Source organism: Ahaetulla prasina, chromosome 2 (genome assembly GCF_028640845.1).
Source record: "Ahaetulla prasina isolate Xishuangbanna chromosome 2, ASM2864084v1, whole genome shotgun sequence".
Lineage (NCBI taxonomy): Eukaryota > Metazoa > Chordata > Lepidosauria > Squamata > Colubridae > Ahaetulla > Ahaetulla prasina.
Genome location: NC_080540.1, coordinates 191,768,938 through 191,788,724, shown reverse-complemented (window position 1 = coordinate 191,788,724; position 19,787 = coordinate 191,768,938). Strand labels below are relative to the sequence as shown.

The 19,787-nt window shown below is 35.7% G+C and overlaps 1 long non-coding RNA gene across 1 annotated transcript in view; it reads left to right on the top strand.

Annotated features, from left to right (window-relative positions):
- The window catches only part of LOC131193226 (uncharacterized), a 49,243-nt gene that overhangs the window by 7,649 nt on the left and 21,807 nt on the right, over positions 1-19,787 (top strand). The window contains exon 2 of the long non-coding RNA XR_009153868.1: positions 828-949. This is a non-coding gene — a long non-coding RNA (uncharacterized LOC131193226). The remainder of the gene's footprint in view (positions 1-827; positions 950-19,787) is intronic.

The window sequence follows — 19,787 nt, the reverse complement described above, 5'->3', positions numbered from 1 at the left end:
TAAAAAAGATGTTGAGACTCTAGAAAGAGTGCAGAGAAGAGCAACCAAGAGGATTAGGGGACTGGAGGCTAAAACATATGAAGAACGGTTGCAGGAACTGGGTATGTCTAGTTTAATGAAAAGAAGGACTAGAGTAGACAGGATAGCAGTCTTCCAATATCTCAGGGGCTGCCCCAAAGAAGAGGGACTCAAGCTATTCTCCAAAGCACCTGAAGGCAGGACAAGAAGCAATGGGTAGAAACTAATCAAGGAGAGAAGCAACCTAGAACTAAGAAAAAATTTCCTGACAGTTAGAACAATTAATAAGTGGAACAACTTGCCTTCACTGGAAGTTTTAAAGAAGAAATTGCAAAACCATTTGTCTGAAATGGTATAGGGTTTCCTACCTAAGCAGGGGGTTGGACTAGAAGACTTCCAAGGTCCCTTCCAACTCTGTAATTCTATTCTATATCCATTTACATGGAACTCAGTGTGCCTTTATTTTGAATAGAAATGTTTGAGTTTGAATTATTCAGCTATATTTTATCATGTCTTATTTGGGCATCTCAGATTTCAGACAATACGGTTCTGTCTACCAAAATCTAAAATATAGCATTTAGATTAATGTTTACTGTTAAAAAGTGTAATCAGTATATTAAAAATCCTGTTAAAATGTCACTTTTCCAAATCCCATTGTATCTACAATAATATGTAATTTATATTATCGAAATAATTCTTTAATATCCATGTGTAGCCTGTATAATTAATTGCTCCTTCTCTAATTTATGATGTCTCTCCTTAAAAATGTTTTGTAACTGAAAACTCCTTTCTGCATTTTACACAAACAGCTGAAATATGTAGTGTGATATTTGCAACATAAGGTTGTAAATATTGAACGGATGCTGTTAAAAATATAAGGTGAAGATACTGTTCTTCAGGAAGAAACAGCACTGGATGAGAATTGGAAAAGGTAAATATTTAACACCATAACAGATTTTTGTCTATGTGGTAGTGTGGAATTGGATAAATTCCTCATTTTATCAAAAGTTTGAGAACATTCCAAACCTATATACCGGTAGCTGTAGACCAGCAGCAGAAGAATTAATGGAAGACTGCAATAAGCAATGAATTTAGTACCATTCATTTGCTCCATCCTTAGAATTACTTTAACATTAGAATTTCTTTAACATGATGGATGGATGGATAGATGGATGGATGGATGGATATATAAGATACATGGATAACATTATTTTGGTCAATGACCAGCTGGAAACAATGTGTATGAAGATCCAGGCACAGAGAAATAACACACATGAAATAATGCAGTGTTACACTTGAGCATAGCACTTAATTAAGGCTAAGATTAAAAACTTAAATTAAAAGTTAAAACTAACTAAGGCTGGTGGGAGAAGGGAAGGAAGAAATCCCCCCACCCCACAAAATTAATTACAGGTGAAGTAAACAAACTAGATGCTGAATCTATGCTGTAATGAATAACAATATAGAAATAAGGTGTAGCTGAAAATCTAATTTATATAATTTATATGACCAAGGATTAAGAGGACAAACATTATTGCTAGGGTAAACCAGAAATCGATTTTTATACACATTCACAACTGATCTGAATAGCACATGGCAACATGTGTGTAATAAGACTTTTCTTATCTGAGAGGAGGAAATTAAAATAAAATTTCTCAGATTGTCATGGAGCATGTAACAGATGGAAAATAAGTCTTTTTTGATAACTTTAACAAGATGTATTTCTTTGTAACCTCTCAATAAAACATACTGGTTGTCCTATTCAGGAGGAGCTGTAACAAACCAGACCAAATCCTTCTGGAGTAGGGATTTCCAACCTTGGCAACCTTAAGCCTGGTGGACTGCAACTCCCAGATTTCCCCAGCCAGCTGTGATGGCTGGGGAATTCTGGGAGTTGGTCCTCCAGGCTTAAAGTTGCCAAGGTTGGAGACCCCTGCTCTGGAGTACTATAGTGGCCTATGAAATACTTGCAACATGCCAATTTCAGAGGTGAAATTCAAAAACAATTCTGCTCTGCTTTAATAGGGTCATTTAGTTATCCTGGCTGTTTTATCCTGTAATAATTAATTTTTGTTCATCGATCTTATTCTTGTAATCAGCCTTCATTATTTTCTTCAATTATAATTGCTTGGGAATGAGACATCCTTAGTTGTTTATCTAATCCACAGTTGGGTGGGAATTCCCCAATCCCTACACTGGCAGGAGAATTCTGGGAGTTGAAGTCCACACATCTTAAACTTGCCAAAGTTGAGAAATATTGATCTAATCCGGTCCTTGCCGAATGCTGTTGGCCCAAGCAAATATGTAACCAGGTTTTGTTACATTACTTGGCCTAGCAATTGATTTTACAGAAAAGTCAAGTTATATTTTATACATTTGCCTCTGCCATCTTCACAAATACTTTAATTTCTTAGAAACTTGGCATTTGCAGAAAATCCACTGATTTGTCTGAAACTTTAGTATCCTGGGGCATTTTACCAATGGAGTTTTAATCTAATACTTCCTCCGCACCATCCACAACCTCAAATAAAATGTATTTAAAATATGGTTCTTTAACTGAATAGAATTCTTGCACTGAATTCTATGAAATCTGGCATGCCTTATGCTCTCTAAGGAGACTTTTCTGCAACATTCATCCCATTCTGATGAAAAACAAACAAGAAACTGTTTTTCTCACTCTGGATTATAGAATGGAGCTCCTTTTGTTTAAAATGTGAGTTTTTCGGGTATTCATGGAACAGCTGTTTCTATGCTCCAAACTGGTTCTGTGAAATCAGTTTGTTAGTTCTATTTGTTTATTACATGTTGGTGAGAGAAAAAAAAAACTCCACAGATTGGTTATGTTTTCACCATTTCTTTAGCAGTTGCCAGAATTTTAGATCCTTTATATCTGGTTTTTCACTTGGGCGACAGTTTCATATTTGATGTCTTAGTGGTATGCTTGAATTAGTACAAGTGATAAGCATTCCACAGAGGGTAACACAATTATAGTTGGATGAAAGATAGAAAACACTGGAAAGTTATGCTTCACTTGCTCTTTCATATATTTTAAAAAACAGTGTTGTTGCCAACCATGACAAGGGAAATCACTGTGCATAAAAATATATCTCAATGAGTTAATGCTTATCAGAGGTTAATGTCAAAAATGCAGAGTTGCAGAGTAAGTGAAATATGTACCGAAATTAACTTGAGGGCAGAATTCGGGGAAATGAAATGGCAAAAACATCCTGTTTTCTCAGCAGCAAAAACAACGAAAACAATAACAAGGATAATTATCCAAAATGTTTAATGACACTGCACAATAAAATGTAGCAATGGATCTCCAGCTCACCAATGATTCAGAGCCTTCTTAGGGTGGCAGAGGTTGGTTTTCTCCAGTTTCTGAGTGTCGTACCTATGAAGGAGGCAACTTAAATGGAAGTAGAACCTTGTTCCAAGCTCACTGAAAAAAAGAACATAACAGAGGAATGTGAATTTTAAAACATTGAAGCCTGTGGGGCATAGTCTCTTAACTTTCATATCCAGCCTTCTTTATTTTTTTTTAAACTGATGAGGTGCCATTAAATCAATGCCGACTCTTTGCAACCACATAAATAATATCCACCTTTGTCCTCCAGGTCTTCCAATGGTATATTGCAACTGTGACTGAGTCTATCCACCTTATTGTTGATTGTCTTCTTCTTTGCACTATAGACTTTCCAAGATGGAATGGGGCAACTCACCACAGCCCACTTGGTGTGGCCAACTCACCACAGGCCAACTCACCTTGGCCAACTCATCATGGAACAACTTGCTGTGGGACTATTTAAAAATTCTATGTTCAAATATGTTTTAGTTTTTGTCATTTGCATTTCATTTTGTCCTTCCTTTTGCATCCTTTCTTTAATGATTCTATTCCACCATTTCTTCAATAATAGTGTAACTCTTGTCCTGCATGAGTTGCCTCACAGCGAGCTGGCCATGGCGAGTTGTCCTGCAGTGAGTTGGTGGTGACAAGTCAGCTATGCTGAATTGGCCATAGTGAGTTGCCCATGCCAAGTTGGCCTAGGTCCTTTTCCAGAAAGCTAGCTTTTCAAATAATGGGTCCAAAATATAATAATTTGCCTTCCATATTTCTTTCTAGTATATTCCTATGGTTGCATGTATGAATGTACTGTAGGTAGGTAAGCTAATAATGAAAATATTGTCATGTGCAGGAATTGGATCCAGGGGAATATTTGCTGGAATGCTCTTTGTTCCTTAGCAATAATTTCCTTTTCCTCTTTTCTGCCTCCCCTGCTTTCAACTGTAATTTCAATTGAGGCTTTTATTGGTCTGCTTTATTGCTGCCTCTTTGATAATAATCTTATTCTTATGTCATTTTGTTCTAACCTCTAAATCTTATACATAAAGTTCATACAATTTTATCACAATATTAAACTATTGCAGTGCAGGAGGATTGTGTTTTTTATCCAACCCTGAGTGGATATGGGCATGTGTGTGTGTGTGGGGGGGGGCAGCGAAGCAACATTTACGGCTTGCAGGCCACCCTATTTAGAGAAAGTTACCTTATTTTTCCCCCTTAGTCTTCTACTGACATCACTGCCACTTAATTGTTCCCTGTTCCAAAAATAGGATTAGCTTCAAGTCTCAAAAAAACAAAATCAAGTAAAATAAAGCAATTTGCACAATCAAAAAAAGGAGAGAAAAAAGACAACAAGCCATCTGACATTCATAACTTGTACTGTCATACTGAGCTCCAACTAAAATAATCAAGGAGAAATTAATTAGCTGCTAATTGCAGGTAAATTGTATAAGTTATTGCAGAAAATCTGGTTAAATTAAGCATTACTTTGGAGTCCTGGTCAGACAAAAGCTAATGGGCATAAAATTCATGTGGTTGCCCAGAAAAAGTTTTAATGAGGGGCATCAACTTATTATAGGAATATCTATAAAAATAATAGTATAGCAGGATATGAGTCAGCAATTGTTCTGTTCCAGCTGCACAAGGCCAGATTCTATTAGCATAAGGCTCTTCCTGAATTGAAAGACTCTTTTTTTCAAGGGCAGCAGGATAAAGATCCTGTGGTGTTTAGGACTATTATCCCAGTCTTTCTGGATTAAGACTACTCAGGCAATGTCCTAACTCATTTTTAGTATGGATTCTGTTATCTTCAGTTTCAGTTTCAATACTGTACCCACAATCTACGCCTGAGCAATGCTTTGGCCTATTTGTAGTTTATGGCCAATTAAGAGAATATTCATACTTAACAACTTTTCTCATTCCCTGCATCCAAGAAGACTATTAATTATCTAGTGGGCCAGACCCTAGTCAATAATTAAATATGTGCTGCCATTTCAACTTTTGTCCATCCCATTTGTGTGTGTGTGTGTGTGTGTGTGTGTGTGTGTGTGGTGTATGCTTGAAATCAGGAAACAATATGTCACCTGGAATAGCTTCCTCAAAATTTAGATTGAACTATATTGAATTATGTTTATATTTAACAAAGCAAAATTAACTCACAGCGTAACTAAAGCCCATAGAGAAGATTCATCACCGTTTTGGCTTCAAATAATAAAATAAGAGACATATTTCATTTATTTCATATTTTTTTAAAAAAACATATCATAGCTGACTTTTTTTTTTTTGGAAAATGTGTAATATTTATACATTATGCTGTTTTATGCTTGGAAAACTACCTGTAAATATTTAAAACTTATCTCTGGTTCAGTATGATAGCAATATGTGTGTGCCTGCATGCGTGTAAAGAAACAGCAAAGTTTTCCATGAAGGGGACAGATTGGTCCATACAGCTGCTTCTAAAGGGAGTACAGATGATAAAATAGATCCCATCTTGTAATCTCTCTGAGGAGAATAGTTCACAGAGATTACATTTCATGATATAGATTTAGTGATCAAACTGACTATAATGCAACAAAACAAATTGCAGTAAAGGCTAAGAAACTGTGATGAACAAACATTGATTAAAAAAGTAAGATTGATACTAAAGATGATCATGTCATAAGCATTCTGAGCAAGGTAGGTTAAGATTGTAGTCCAGACAGAGTTACCAGGTGTCTTAACAGGCAAAGGAGGACACAGACAATTGAAAAAGAGAACCAAAAAAAAAAAAAGGATCAGGAGGACATAGTAAGTGTTTAACTTTCTTGGCATCCATGACATAAATTACACAGAAAAACTGCAAAACAAAGCAAAAGCAAACAAACCACTTAGGCCTACACGCGTATGAAATTACATGTAACATCAGAAAGACTGTTTTTCAATCGCAAAAATGTAGAGCCAAAAATCTAGAGCCATAAAGAGGCAAAATCCTTCAGTGTGTAGCTTTAAAGTCTTGTCAATTTCTGGCAGCAGTACAAGGCAGTTGGAGGGGTCTACTCAAGTACTCAAGACACATCTATTTATTTGCGCAGGGCTAGCCTAGGGTTTTAGTTTTTAAATTTAGTTTTTAATGGGGTTTTATATTATTTTATTCTAGTGATATTTTTAATTCGGCCTAATTAATAAGTTTTTTAATTGTTGTTTTTACCTGTATTATTTGCATGTTTTTATCTGGCTGTGAACTGCCCTGAGTCCTTCGGGAGATAGGGCGGTATAAAAATTCGAATAAATAAATAAAAAATAAATAATTAAATAATTAAAATTTATTAATTTGCAGTTAGACTTATTATGGAGGTGCTGTGCTGCAGAGAAAAGCTGCTCAGGTAGAGATACTCAAACCGCTGGACAATATTTTACTTTAAGGCTCTGTCTGCCAGATGGAGGTCATGAGAACAAAAAGGAAGACATGCCTTCCATTTCTCAGATGTCTGGTAACTCTAAGTCTAGACAGGGAGAGATAGAATTGAGAGTATTTAATATGGGCAATTACGAGCTAGGTGGAAAGAAGACCAGAAAATTGGTATCGTGCAGAATGAAGAAAACTCGGTAAAACAAATTATAAATCAAACTCAGGCGCATATAAAGAGATTGCATAATGTGTTGATAGAAATAGACTCTGAAAGGGATCTAATAAAGGATTCTATGATAAAATGGGCACAAAATATTCAAGAACCAATATTTTTGGAAACTTGGGAAAAAATTTGGGTTAGAAATGTTAAATTTACGCAAGCACAGAACTTGAGGGGAAATTTTTATAAAATGTTTTATAGGTAGCACTTAGACCCTAAGAAATTATCATGTATGTATCCAGATATGCAAGCGAAATCTTGGAGATGTAATTGTAATGATGCTACATATTTTCATATTTGGTGGATTTGTAAGAAGATTAAGGCTTTTTGGATAAGGATCTGGTGGATTATACAAAATGTTTTGAAAAAGAAGATAAAGTTCCTACCGCAATTTTTCTTATTGGGAATTATTACGGACTGTACAGTAATTGAGACTAAATTGATTTCAAACTTAATAACAGCGGCAAGACTACTGATAGGACAATACTGGAAGAAAAAAAAATTACCCACAATAGAAGAATGGATATTGAAAGTTGCTGATTTGGCTGAGATGGCTAAAATCTCAGCCTTTTTGAAAGACACTACACAAGAAAAATATCTAACTGAATGGAAAAAATGGATTGAATATACGCAAAATAGATATCAGATTAAGAGATTTCAGATTGCTTTTGAATGATTAGGATGTATTTATCTTTGATTTGTATGGGGGAAGTTAGGATTTGAGAAAAAGGGGAGGATTATAATTTGTGTTAGGGAAAATTTAGTGAATGATTGCTTTTTCTTTTGAACTATACCTTGTGTTTGTTCTGGGAAGTCGGAGGGGGGGAGGGAGGAGGGTGGTTTTGGAGGGAGTGGGGAGGGGATGGAGTGGGGAGGGGAAAGGGGGGGTTTGAAAATTTTTGTAAAAACTTTTTCAATTAAAAAAAAAAGAATTGAGAGTATTTAAGAAAAATTGATATCATCCCTGGAGGGTAATCTTTTGAAGAAGTTTTATTTTGTTCGTGTTTTATTTCTATAGTTTCAGTAATAGTTAATTGCCATTACCACATGACAGAAATAAGGTTAATGGCTATAATCAGGAGAATATGACTCCTCTCTCTCTCTCTCTCTCTCTCTCTCTCTCTCTCTCTCTCTCTCTCTCTCTCTCACACACACACACACACACACACACACACACACACACACACACATGATTAAACATTTAAATTCAACCCTTTTGAAATTTCAATATTTCTGCATATGCAAAATGACTTATATGTAGTCCACTTTTCATGCAAGTCTTAAAACTAGATAAAGAGAATGAGTCAAAAACATTACAGTTTACTTGTTCATTTATTTATTGAGAAAAATGATTCAAAGCAAAATATTTGAGTCAGTTGCTCTCTCCCAAACCTAGGAAAATGTGGCTAAGAAAACTGTAGGCATCTATCCATGTAGCCACCAGGAATCAAGGCTGACTTAAAGGCAAGCATGCACAAATGCACAGAATAATTTGCAAAAAAATATTTGAAATGTATTATTGAATGGAGAGGCAGGTTTAATTTAGTTAATATCTTAGATTATTTCAGTCTGCTATCAACACTAACATAGGTATTTAAAAAACCTAGAAGTCAGTTAAGAATATTTTTAAGAAGAATAATTATGTAAAAGACACATCTTGGACTAACTCTTCAACACTAGTAATGCTGGAATCCAGTGAGAAGGCTGAAATATCATTCTACTAGATCAGAGTGAGAGAAGTTCTGTTAAAATACCTGAATTCCTTATTCTAAATTTTGAAACAAATCAAAGTATTTATTTTTCAAGGCCTTTAATGAATGCAATTTCTTTTACATGTTTGCTGCAGATCTATTTGTATTTCTGTGGCTCTGTCTACTATTGAATTTTGTATGCCCTTGTATTGATTCATTCTTTTCCAAAACCGTACATTTGCTGGAGTTGGTGAGGGAACAAATGCAATCCTGCTATCATAACTACTGTTCTTAAAGTGAATAGAAATGCAAAAAGCTTCAGAAATCACTGTTCCTAGTGTAGATTAGAGATGGGCTCAAATCCAATAGCTATTCCTGCTGTTGAATCAATGCCATTTGCGGCATCCAAAATGCACGTCTTCAGAGAGGCTATTAAAATATACAGCATGTGTTGAGAATGGTTGTCAAGTCAGTAGCAATCATGGCTTTCTGTCATGGAAAAATTTTAAGAAATTAATTGCCTTCGCTCTTGAACAAAGCAACATAGTAGTAATAGAGATTTTAAAAAGCCATTCCAGTTAGACTGAAGGCTACGCCAGCTGTCTTTGAACTTGTTTTTCCCCTTAGAAGGTGTACTGTAATGATAGAGACGCCCACCAGCAGATGCAACCGCCTGTCTTCAGCTTTGCTTTGCTCACCTTTTTGTAATCGTTTGGATTAGAGGAGATTTAAAAACTGAAAGAATGTCCTCTCCGTAGAAGCCGTCGATGTGAAAATGTTCCTTGGGAGGGAAATGTACTAGACTTATTATATTTTGAACAGTTCAAGACACATAAATCATAATGATGAATTGGATTTTCATTATCTGCTGGAACTGGGTCATTTTCTTTCCCCTTTGTGGCAGTTTGGACATTCAGAGTTTGCACAGGTGCATTCAGAAAGCTCTTCCATCTCGTTTTCCTTTTCTTTCAACTTTTCTGTGTTCACCTCCCTGTTTCTGTGCTCAGGTTAATTCTTTTCAAGTGATCACCTTCAATAATTGCTACCATTTTGTATCTCTTCTAATTCTACAATTCTATTTTTCTATCACTGACTCATAAGAACATCTCTGAATACATCCATTCAGGGATGCTATTGTTGTGACTATCAGTATACCAGGACTATCTTGGTATATTTGATATAAGGCAGCTCAGTACTGAAATCAAGGGATTTTTTAAAATCACTGTGCCATTTAGTTGTTGTACCTTAAGTTTCATAGCCTCCTTATGAGAAAAACACTTCTGGTTCTTTTTCCCATAAGGTTGTTTCTGGTTGGGAATAGCTCAGGATTTTTATTCAGGGATATGCTTGTTCTAAGATCTATCCAATGAATCACTTCCTAATAACTACATAACGTAGATGTTGTTTTACCAGGTTAGTTTACTAGAATGTTTTAACATATGGGTACATGCGTCATAAATTATAGGATAACGATAGCATGCTGATTTCTTTTATGGCTTAAGTTACAAAATTACATTATTATTCATAGTTTATTTCTATTGTGATTTCACAATATTTAGCTGTAGCTGTTAGCTAAGAGTAGCTGCTTGAGCCATCTGAGGCTTTATAACTCTTATTAATGAAAAAGGTTACATGTGTCTATATGATACCTTCTTGAATGGACACCTGAGATTATTGATCCAGCTCGGATATGAGTCAGTGTCTAATCAACACTCGAAACAGAAGAACTACTCGGCCTTTTGCATCCCTGTTATTTTCCAAAATTACAGTTATTTCCATTGTGTCTTCAGGCAAGGGCCTTTCAAAATGCTACCTCACGTCAAGTGCCTGTGCGTGCACACGCACATACACACTTCAAGGAAATAAAACAGCTTGTGAAGGAAAAGGACTTAGGGTCTTTTAGCCAGCTTACAACTTGCCAAGATCTTTAGCCATTCTGGATTTTAAATGTCTACATTGTCCCTATAGAAATGGAAGAACTTTTCACCTGAAATAAAAAGTGGAAACTATCCATCTATAAGTGAGTGAGTGAGAGAGATGGTATCTAAATTTTATGAATAAAATTTATAAATAAAAAAGTAAGTTATAGCAGAATAGTTTCAATGAACTGATAAAGACCAAGAAAGGAAAAGAAGCAGCAGCAGTTTTTCCAGTAAGATCTTTAATGAAGATATTAGACAATAGCCAAGCAATTCATATGGTAAATAGTAACAACTGTTCCTTTGTCACAGAGCACAGTGCTTGCAGCTTGGACCTCTTCCAGGCCAGCATATCCAAGATTTTAGCGACGAGTCTTCAGTTTAACTCCAAGGAATGGTGCAGTATAATCTTCAGGTGTCTGGTATGGCCCAGGCACAAATGTCACCTCCTTAACTAATATCTTCACCCACAAAGTCACAGCTGAGTTCCTTAAAACTCCAGACAGAAGAGAAAGAAATAATTGCAGCTATTTCTTGCATATATGTAATTTTGCATGTTTTATATGCTCTAACAGGGAGGAAGGAAAACATGCTGGCCAGAATTTCTTGTGGAATTATAGTTCCAAAAATTGGCCATCAGATTAGACAGCCTCCAAGCCTAGGAGTTACAAGCCTTAAGGGTAACTCCAGTCACCAGCCAGACACAATGGGCATCACACCCTCGTTTTCTGCTGCAACTCCACATGGTTCTCAATCAGCACTTCTTTATCACAATCACTGTCCGGAATTGTACACTATTGTATACGATGATTTAAAGCATCCAATTAAAACACCAGTTTGGCCAGTTGAAAGACAAAATAAAATAAACGGGAAAACTAATTACATTATAGTACAAATGTTAGCCTAACACTAAACCTACACCAGTGCTTCTCAATTATTTTCTGTCATGCCTCCCTAGGAAGAAGAAAACATTTTTCACGCCCCCCGCGCGACTGTAAATAGTATCATTATTAAAAAAAACGAGGTCAAACGCGCCCCCCTTTACGGAGCCTCGCGCCCCCCCCAGGGGGGGGCGCCCCACTATTTGAGAAGCACTGATAAGATTCTAAAAATATTTCAAACTAAAACTAAGTTACCAAATTGTTGCCAAAAGCTAACTAATTTACCAAAACAAGTAGAATACTTCATTCATGCTCTCAGCTATTTAATGAAAAGAGTCCACTAATATCTATGGAAAAATGTTTGGCTTTAGCCTGATATTATATATCTTCAGGTATAGATTTGCCTGCATCATTTAGGAAAAAAATGTTTCCATGCAGCACTCCCCCCCCAACTTATCATAGAATTTATGTAAGAAGTTAATAATAAAATATTTATTTGTTTGTATATTTATACTTTTATGATATACATGACTCATATACATAACTCTGGGTGTCTATCAATTAAAACAGTAAAAAGAATAACAAATGCAGAAAATTTTAAATCAATTTTAATGTTAACAGTTATCATTTCCATGTTTTATCTTGTTGCTTTCGTTTGGTTGTCAGCCATCTAGAGTCATCTCTAGGCATGATGGGTGGCATATAAATTAAATAAATAAATAAATATAACAATAGAATGCAGGATATCTTCTTTTCAGATTTACAAATAGCTATATTTGAAAGAGTAAAAAAAAACCAAAAGCATTTTTAAAAGTGTACAATTTTATTTATTAAATGCAAGTAGCCATAGCATTTTTTGAGAGTCATAATAGTTTATTTTTCAATTTATTTGCACACAATTTGCATCTTCTTTTTATGTAAAAAGAAAAGCCATTTTATTATATCACAAAACAGACCTAATGAACTCAAAAGATTTGCAGTGTGATATTATATTTTGGATAGTCAGCAGAGCCCACTTTATTTTGCATTGGTTCTTGGGGATGAGAATTATTTGTGACAATGGGTACATCACTGAATTATTAGAAAGTATTTTTTATCACCAATCATCGGTTGTCTGATGACTGTCCTTTTGGTTATGACCAAATGTTAGAGTATATCTTTTCTACGTTTCCAGGAAAAGATTAGAATGGGAGGTCTACTTGCCTTCACCTCACAATTTTTAGCGATCAAATAATACAATCTTGCACTTTTTAATTTCTAATCTGAAAGCAGTTCGTGTTTAATTACTGATCTGTTCATGTAAATCCTACTCAGCTTCGTGTTTTTCTCTAATTTTATGCTACTTTAAATTCACAGCTTGATCTATGAATACTATAACCATTTTGATTTATATATGCAGTCATTTAAAATATACAACTTCCACCCACTATAAATCTCTGAGAAAAGGCCTCCTGAAAGAGCACTCATGATATATTGTTACAAATCAATGCACATTTAGTTGTGGTCTCATCGGATCCAATGGAATTTAGTTCTGAGCAAATAATTGGGCAGTATAATCCATTGATTATAAAGTAACCAAAATTCAAAGCTGTGTTTTACGCTGTTGGTTAGAGGATCAATTAATCCAAGCAGTGATGTCAGAAGTGTATGTTTTTGAACTGATGAAAATAGTGACCACAGTACTTTCCTAGCCAGCTTACCAAATATGTAACTAGAAATTACCACTGTGGTCACAATTTAGAAATGGATAGGTCAGTTAAGAATGATCCAAGGTAGTTAAAAATCAATCGCAAGCTACAACTTTAAAAAAGAAAAATGGAAAAGAATCAGTTACATTATTGGGTCTACTTAGAAAGCATTTCAAACCATGAAAACAGAACTTGGCGAAAATTTGCAAAGTAAGAGTAATACAAGGTATTAGAGACTCAGCTGAAAGGTTTGTATTTCCAGTTATGGTTTTAAAAATAGTTTAGTTAGTATTTAAGATGTTGGGCTGTCACCTGGGAGACTCAGGATCAGCTGACCTGCAGTCACAGAGTACTTATGTCAGTGATTCTCTGTCTCAGCTTAACCCAGTGACATGCTTGAAGGCCAAAACGGAAGAAGGGAATGCTGGATACATTGCCTTGTTAGAATAAAACTAGCATATATTCATATGTGCCTGCATGTGCATTTACATGTGGAGAGAGAGAGGATCAGTGGTGGGTTGCTATGGATCGCGAACTGGTAGAGGCTCTGCCCACCTTCCAGATGCTTCTGTGCATGTGCAGAAGCGATGTGCATGCAAGCGCACATGTGCCCACGAGCGAACCGGTAGCAACAGGCTTTGAAACCCACTACTGGAGAGGATGCCATTAACCAGTAGGTTCAAAAAAGCAAGAAATCTTCCTCACAAAAACTGAAATATTCTCCAAATAAGGGGAACAAAAAAGAGTCTAAAGAGAAGGGGTTGCTAGGAAAGAATTCACAGTTCTGTTCGAGAAAAGAGGAATCTGTAAAGGTTATTCCAAGCAGGAACTAACAGGAACAATCAATCTTTCTATAAGTGTAAGAAACAAACCAGGGAATTAGAGTAAAAACTGGGATAATGCTGAAAGCTAAATCATTTCTCTACAGCTGGCTGGGGAATTCTGGGTGTTGAAGTCTGCCAGGTTTAAAGTTGCCAAGGCTGAAGACCCCTGCTCTACATGTCTACTGAGCTGCAGAAAGTATAGGAGCCTAAACAACTTTTTTTCAGAATGGGAGTCTTCGGACCACATGACTAGAACAATCCAAGTGGGGTGAGGATTTTTTTTTCCATCCAGAAGTTTGGAATCAGGTTTAGGTGTTCCATTTTCGGATATCTAATTATAATTTCACAAACATTAATTTGCTCATGTAGATTTATTGCCCATTTTTAACTTGAGACTTGTTATCCGAGCTGGCAACTAGCAAGTATTCTCTTATTTATTAATGAATACAATTAAACATAATAAAATATTATTTATTGGCAATTTTTCCCAGCATCATGATAAAGTAAAATTTATAGATTAATTTGCTCCCTAGAGAATACATGTGACTTCAAGGAACATTTTTCACAATATAGTGTTTCAAATAGGCTTTTCACCATATACTGATCTATTTATCTATTATCTGTCTAAATTCAAATTCTAAATTCAAAGCCTTTATTCTCATTGTACATCATGTATACAATGAAATTGGTTTAGCCTTTGCTGGTGCAGTCCATACAAGAATACAAGACAACATGAATAATATAAAGAATAATCTTTATACAAGTAGTTAGGAAAAAAAACCCTAGTCATACGTTTCCATATGTACATCATATTCTGTGCAACATGTATATTACTCTGGTGTATGATCTTATACCTACCTTTCTATCTTGTTACATTTTAGTTTTATTCAGCTGGATTGCTGAATAAATTTACCCGGTTAAGGAAGATTATAATTTGATTGCTTTTAAATAATAATAATAAAAGATTTTGCTTTTCCAGATATCTCTGTACTTTTTTCTATGTTTATAGTTCTCTGAATCCTGTAATGCAGTTGCTAGAATTAAAAATTTGTATATTTCAAAACAGAATACACAAAAATGCCTATCAGTTGGGGGAAAGTATTTAATATATAGAAGAAAACTACTTGCAAAAATGCATGCCAGGGAAAATGTCCAAAATGCATGTATTAGAAGCAATTCATTTTGAAGGCTTGTGTAATTGCATTTGTTGAAAATTATTTTAATGTGCATTGTATTTATTTTAACTCTAGGGATATATTTATCCCGTTATCCTTCTTTTAAAGATCACAGAGATAAGATTCTCATTTTCTCACAACTGGGCACAACTGGGTGTTTTCATTCTTTCATTCTGGGTGTTTATAAAAGCCTCTGCTCTTTGATTTTATATAGATAGCATATACAAGTATGATATCTGAACAACTAGATATACCTTCTAATTTCTAAGAGAAAATAAACTATATTCTAACTATGTATTATCTTCTTGAATAATTAAACAGAAAAAAGGGGAGTTCCTCTTTGGAAACAAAATTAGTTTGAAAAATCTGTCTTGATCTAGCTATTAGGTTTTAATTAACATTCCTACCGGCAATGATATCCAATATTACTGAATACTGCTAGTGAGATCAATTTTTCATATTGACTACTAAAAATATTTTGTGTGGGTTTTTTAAAAACTAAATTACTGTTCAAATCTGCTCAAAATATGATGCCACTTTTGGTTAGTATTACATGATAATTGTATCTAATCATATATGACATTTAAAAATGGCTCTCAATATATCAGCTGCTCTGAGAGAATTCCATTCCTTGAAATTTAGAAAATGGCATAAATGTCAAATGAGTGAATAGTCTCAAAATCCAACTATGGGTAAACAATTAATTGTATGGAACTTCATGTGAGATCCTCATGAAAGCTTTTCTTTTTTTGCTAATTTCTCTAGCAGTGAAGAAAATAACATTACACTGTAAGCAAAACAAAAAAAGAAACTAAAAACAAAGACAAAAAAAAAGTGTGGTTTCTTGAATTTTTTAACATGATTTAAAAAACTTGGCATACATAAATCAGCACCACGTCATGATATTACAGCTCTATAATTTCTGTTTTAAAATAAAAGACAGGGTTAGCACTAAACACAAAAATGTTAACTTTTGAGTGATGGTCTTATGGTTCAATAAAAATGATATGTAAGGCTAGTTCATAAAGCTTTCTCTACCAGGGGGCCTGCCCACCCATCTGGGACAACCCTGAGAGATGTAGCAGCGATTTCTTGCCGCTTACACGAATGGAGCTGTTCTGGCTAATTTCTGCTAGTTGATAAGCACCTTAAGATGAATATCAGTCTGTATAGACTGAGGCATTCCAAGCCATGTTACCACTTCCTTTGACACAACTCAGGTTAAAAAAAACACCACCAGTAACAGCTTACAGTATTATCTAGATCAGGGGTGTCCAAACTTGGCAATTTTAAGACTTGTGGACTTCAACTGCCAGCATGGCTGGCTGGGAAGTTCTGGGAGTTGAACTCCACAAGTCTTAAAGTTGCCAAGTTTATAAAGGAAATCTGGATTGGTGCTTTATAAAGAGGCTTAGGAGCAAGGCTTAAAAAATGCAGGGTGAGAAAAAGACTGGGCACATCCAAGAAAATAACAACAAGAAACAATGACCTGGTTGATGCCGGGCCGCGGTGTGGCTCAGGCTGTAAGAAGCCTGTTATTAAAACACAGCTGCCTGCAATTACTGCAGGTTCTAGTCCCACCAGGTCCAAGGTTGACTCAGCCTTCCATCCTTTATAAGGTAGGTAAAATGAGGACCCAGATTGTTGGGGGGGCAATAAGTTGACTTTATAAATATACAAATAGAATGAGAGTATTGCCTTACACACTGTAAGCCGCCCTGAGTCTTCGGAGAAGGGCGGGATATAAATGTAAATAAATAAATAAATAAATAAATACATAAATAAATAAATAAGTAAATCGTAAATGACAAATTAAATCAAGCCCTAACGTCAATTCTTTGATGGCACAGAAGTCTATGAAGGTCATTTTCTTTTTTACATTCTGGAGAAAGCTATTTTGCAACAGGAAAGAAGGCACTTGATTTCTCCCTTTCTTTTCCTTCTTCCGAGCCAGCAGTTAGGGAAAAGGCAAGGAAGGAAAGTGCCTGACAAACTGCTCTCCTGCTATTTCTCTTCACGGGCTTGACTGGAGGAGGCTTTGCTCAGACAATTGACTCCCTTGACTCCCCTTACAAAGGGTGAAGGCATTAAGGTCCAGGTCTTGAGCATCTGGAGGTAGCCAGAGGTCTCCGCTAGAGTATAATGCATAGTGTAGCTCTTTTTTCCCCCCGGTAAACAAGGCAGGGACATTTAAAATACTAATAAAAAAAACAACGAATTATGGTGACATAAATTAGCACTCCCTGGGAACCTTGTAATGAATATATCTGAGTTATTCTGTATTTACTTTTGCAATTCTTCACTCTCCACCACCTGTGAGGATTGTGTATTTCTTCCTCTTTTTTTAATAAAAAATCAGTTGGAGTTTCCATGATTAGAAAAAAAAAGGGATAACACAATAATAATGAAAGTAGCATCATGCTGAATAAAAAGTGACTGAGCAAAACATATTGCTTTCACAGAAAATCCCTGTGTGGAACGAACTGTGATACATTCTTAGGAATATGCATAAATAGCCGGTGTTATCAAGACCCATTAAAAACAGACATGTCTTGGAACAGAGAAACCAGAGTACTATAGTTGTGCCATAGAGTGATTGTTCTAATATGGCAATCCTTACACCATATGTTATTGCTTCTGAAATAAATTGCCTTCTCTTTCTGCCATATTTAATGCTATACCATGGGAATGAATAATATAGTCCACAGATTATTTATGAATACTATATATAGTTAAATAAATAGATGAAAAGTCCAACCAGTTTCATATTTAGCATGTCACGTCCCAAAATGATTTTAAAGGGTTTTGTTTACAGAATCTGTCAACATTTTATATGATTGGTAGAAATTTATAGCTTATAGGCTTGAAAATAGTTAGCATTTTATTAGCAATGTGTAAAATGCATAACACACCGATTATGAAGGGTTAGCAAATCATTGTGGTTAATGAGACTGAACAAGTCAGAGGAGAAATTCAGCAAAATCCTATCTCCTTTTAGCTTTTTAAAAACCAAATTGGAGCTTGTTTTTCCTACCTTCCCAAAGACTGAATAGGACTTTTTGTGTATAATTTGCTTCCTATACACAAAATTTATCAGACTATTTCTAATCCAACCAATATCTTGGATCTCGGAGTACAGAGTACAATTAATTCAACACAAACTCTCCAATATGCATTCAGTCTCTGAATTGCTGCATTGCCAGGAAGTCTGGAAAGTTGCAGAGCCTGCACAATCATTCGATAAAGAGACATTTGGGGATGATGGCATCCTGATATCCCTAAATGATAGTTTCAAGGGGCAGTGTTAGCTTTGAAGAGAAGGTATAGGCAGTGTTTTGCAAACATTGCTCTCGCCCCTAGTCAAACAACAGAGAATACTATAATCCTCAGATCCTTGAACAAAGGCTTTGAATAGCATTTCCCCTGCACCCCATAAGTGAAAAGGAAATAACATTTTATTGCATTGGGGAAAGCACTGTTAAACACAAATCTGAAAAAAGCACGATACAGAAAAATCTACCATGTGCAGAAAGTCTGCAATCTCAGCTCAAAAGAATGCACTCTAAAACAGAGATCCCAGTATTGGGCCTTGAGCCATTCTGAACTGGGCTGTGGAAGTGGCGGGCGACCATGTGCGGATTAATGACCCCTCACATCCTGGACATAAACTGTTTCAACTCCTACCCTCAAAATGACGCTACAGAGCGCTGCACATCAGAACAACTAGACACAAGAACAGTTTTTTCCCAAATGCCATCACTCTGCTAAACAACTAATTCCCTCAATTAATCCCTACTTGCACAATCAGCAGGCACATGGGCGTGCCATTTGCACAAATGGAGCTGCGCATGTGTGCCTGCTGTTCACGCAGATCTTCCCCACCCCACTGGTCTGCAAAGCTGGAAAGGTTGGGGAACTCTGCCCTAAAACAACAGCTCTTATAAAAATCAAGGGACCAAGCTCAACACCCCCCCTCCCCACCACACACATGCAGCAGTGTGGCTAAAATAATCCCAGAAGAAATCAGAGAGAAACATGGAATTTCCCAATTCATTATACCGCAATCAAATACCTTCTCATGATTTTCTGGAAATTATTAATATTTTCCTAAAATATCTGCTATTACAAAGCATGCCTATATAAGCACTTCTCCATGTTGTCAATGTTCTCGCTCACCACTCTCCCAGCTCCAGGTTTCACTTTTCTCTTCTGCATCTATGGCCCATGATATCCATTCCTTATTACTGGAACACACGAGATTTCTGAATTTATGCTAGATTATTGGAAAGGAAATAAGTGAATGAATCAATAATGAATGTATAATGAGTGTAGAGGGAAATATGAATCTTGTATGAAAAGTATTGGAAGACAAATATATCTCCCAACTGAATGAATGGAAAATGAAATGAAGAGTGTGGGGAAAGCTGTCCAGGATGGAGGAAAAGAATTATGTTACAGAGTGTCATCAAAGCACATGGAGTGAAGCTAATGGGAAGTATGAAAAAGGATGACTGATGGAATAATAAAGTGAAAGAGATTATGGATGAAAAAAATGCACATGAAAGAATGATTGCCACAAAGAATGAGGGCAAGAAAAAGATACAGGTGGTCCTTGACTTTGTTTAATGTCTGTTTAATGA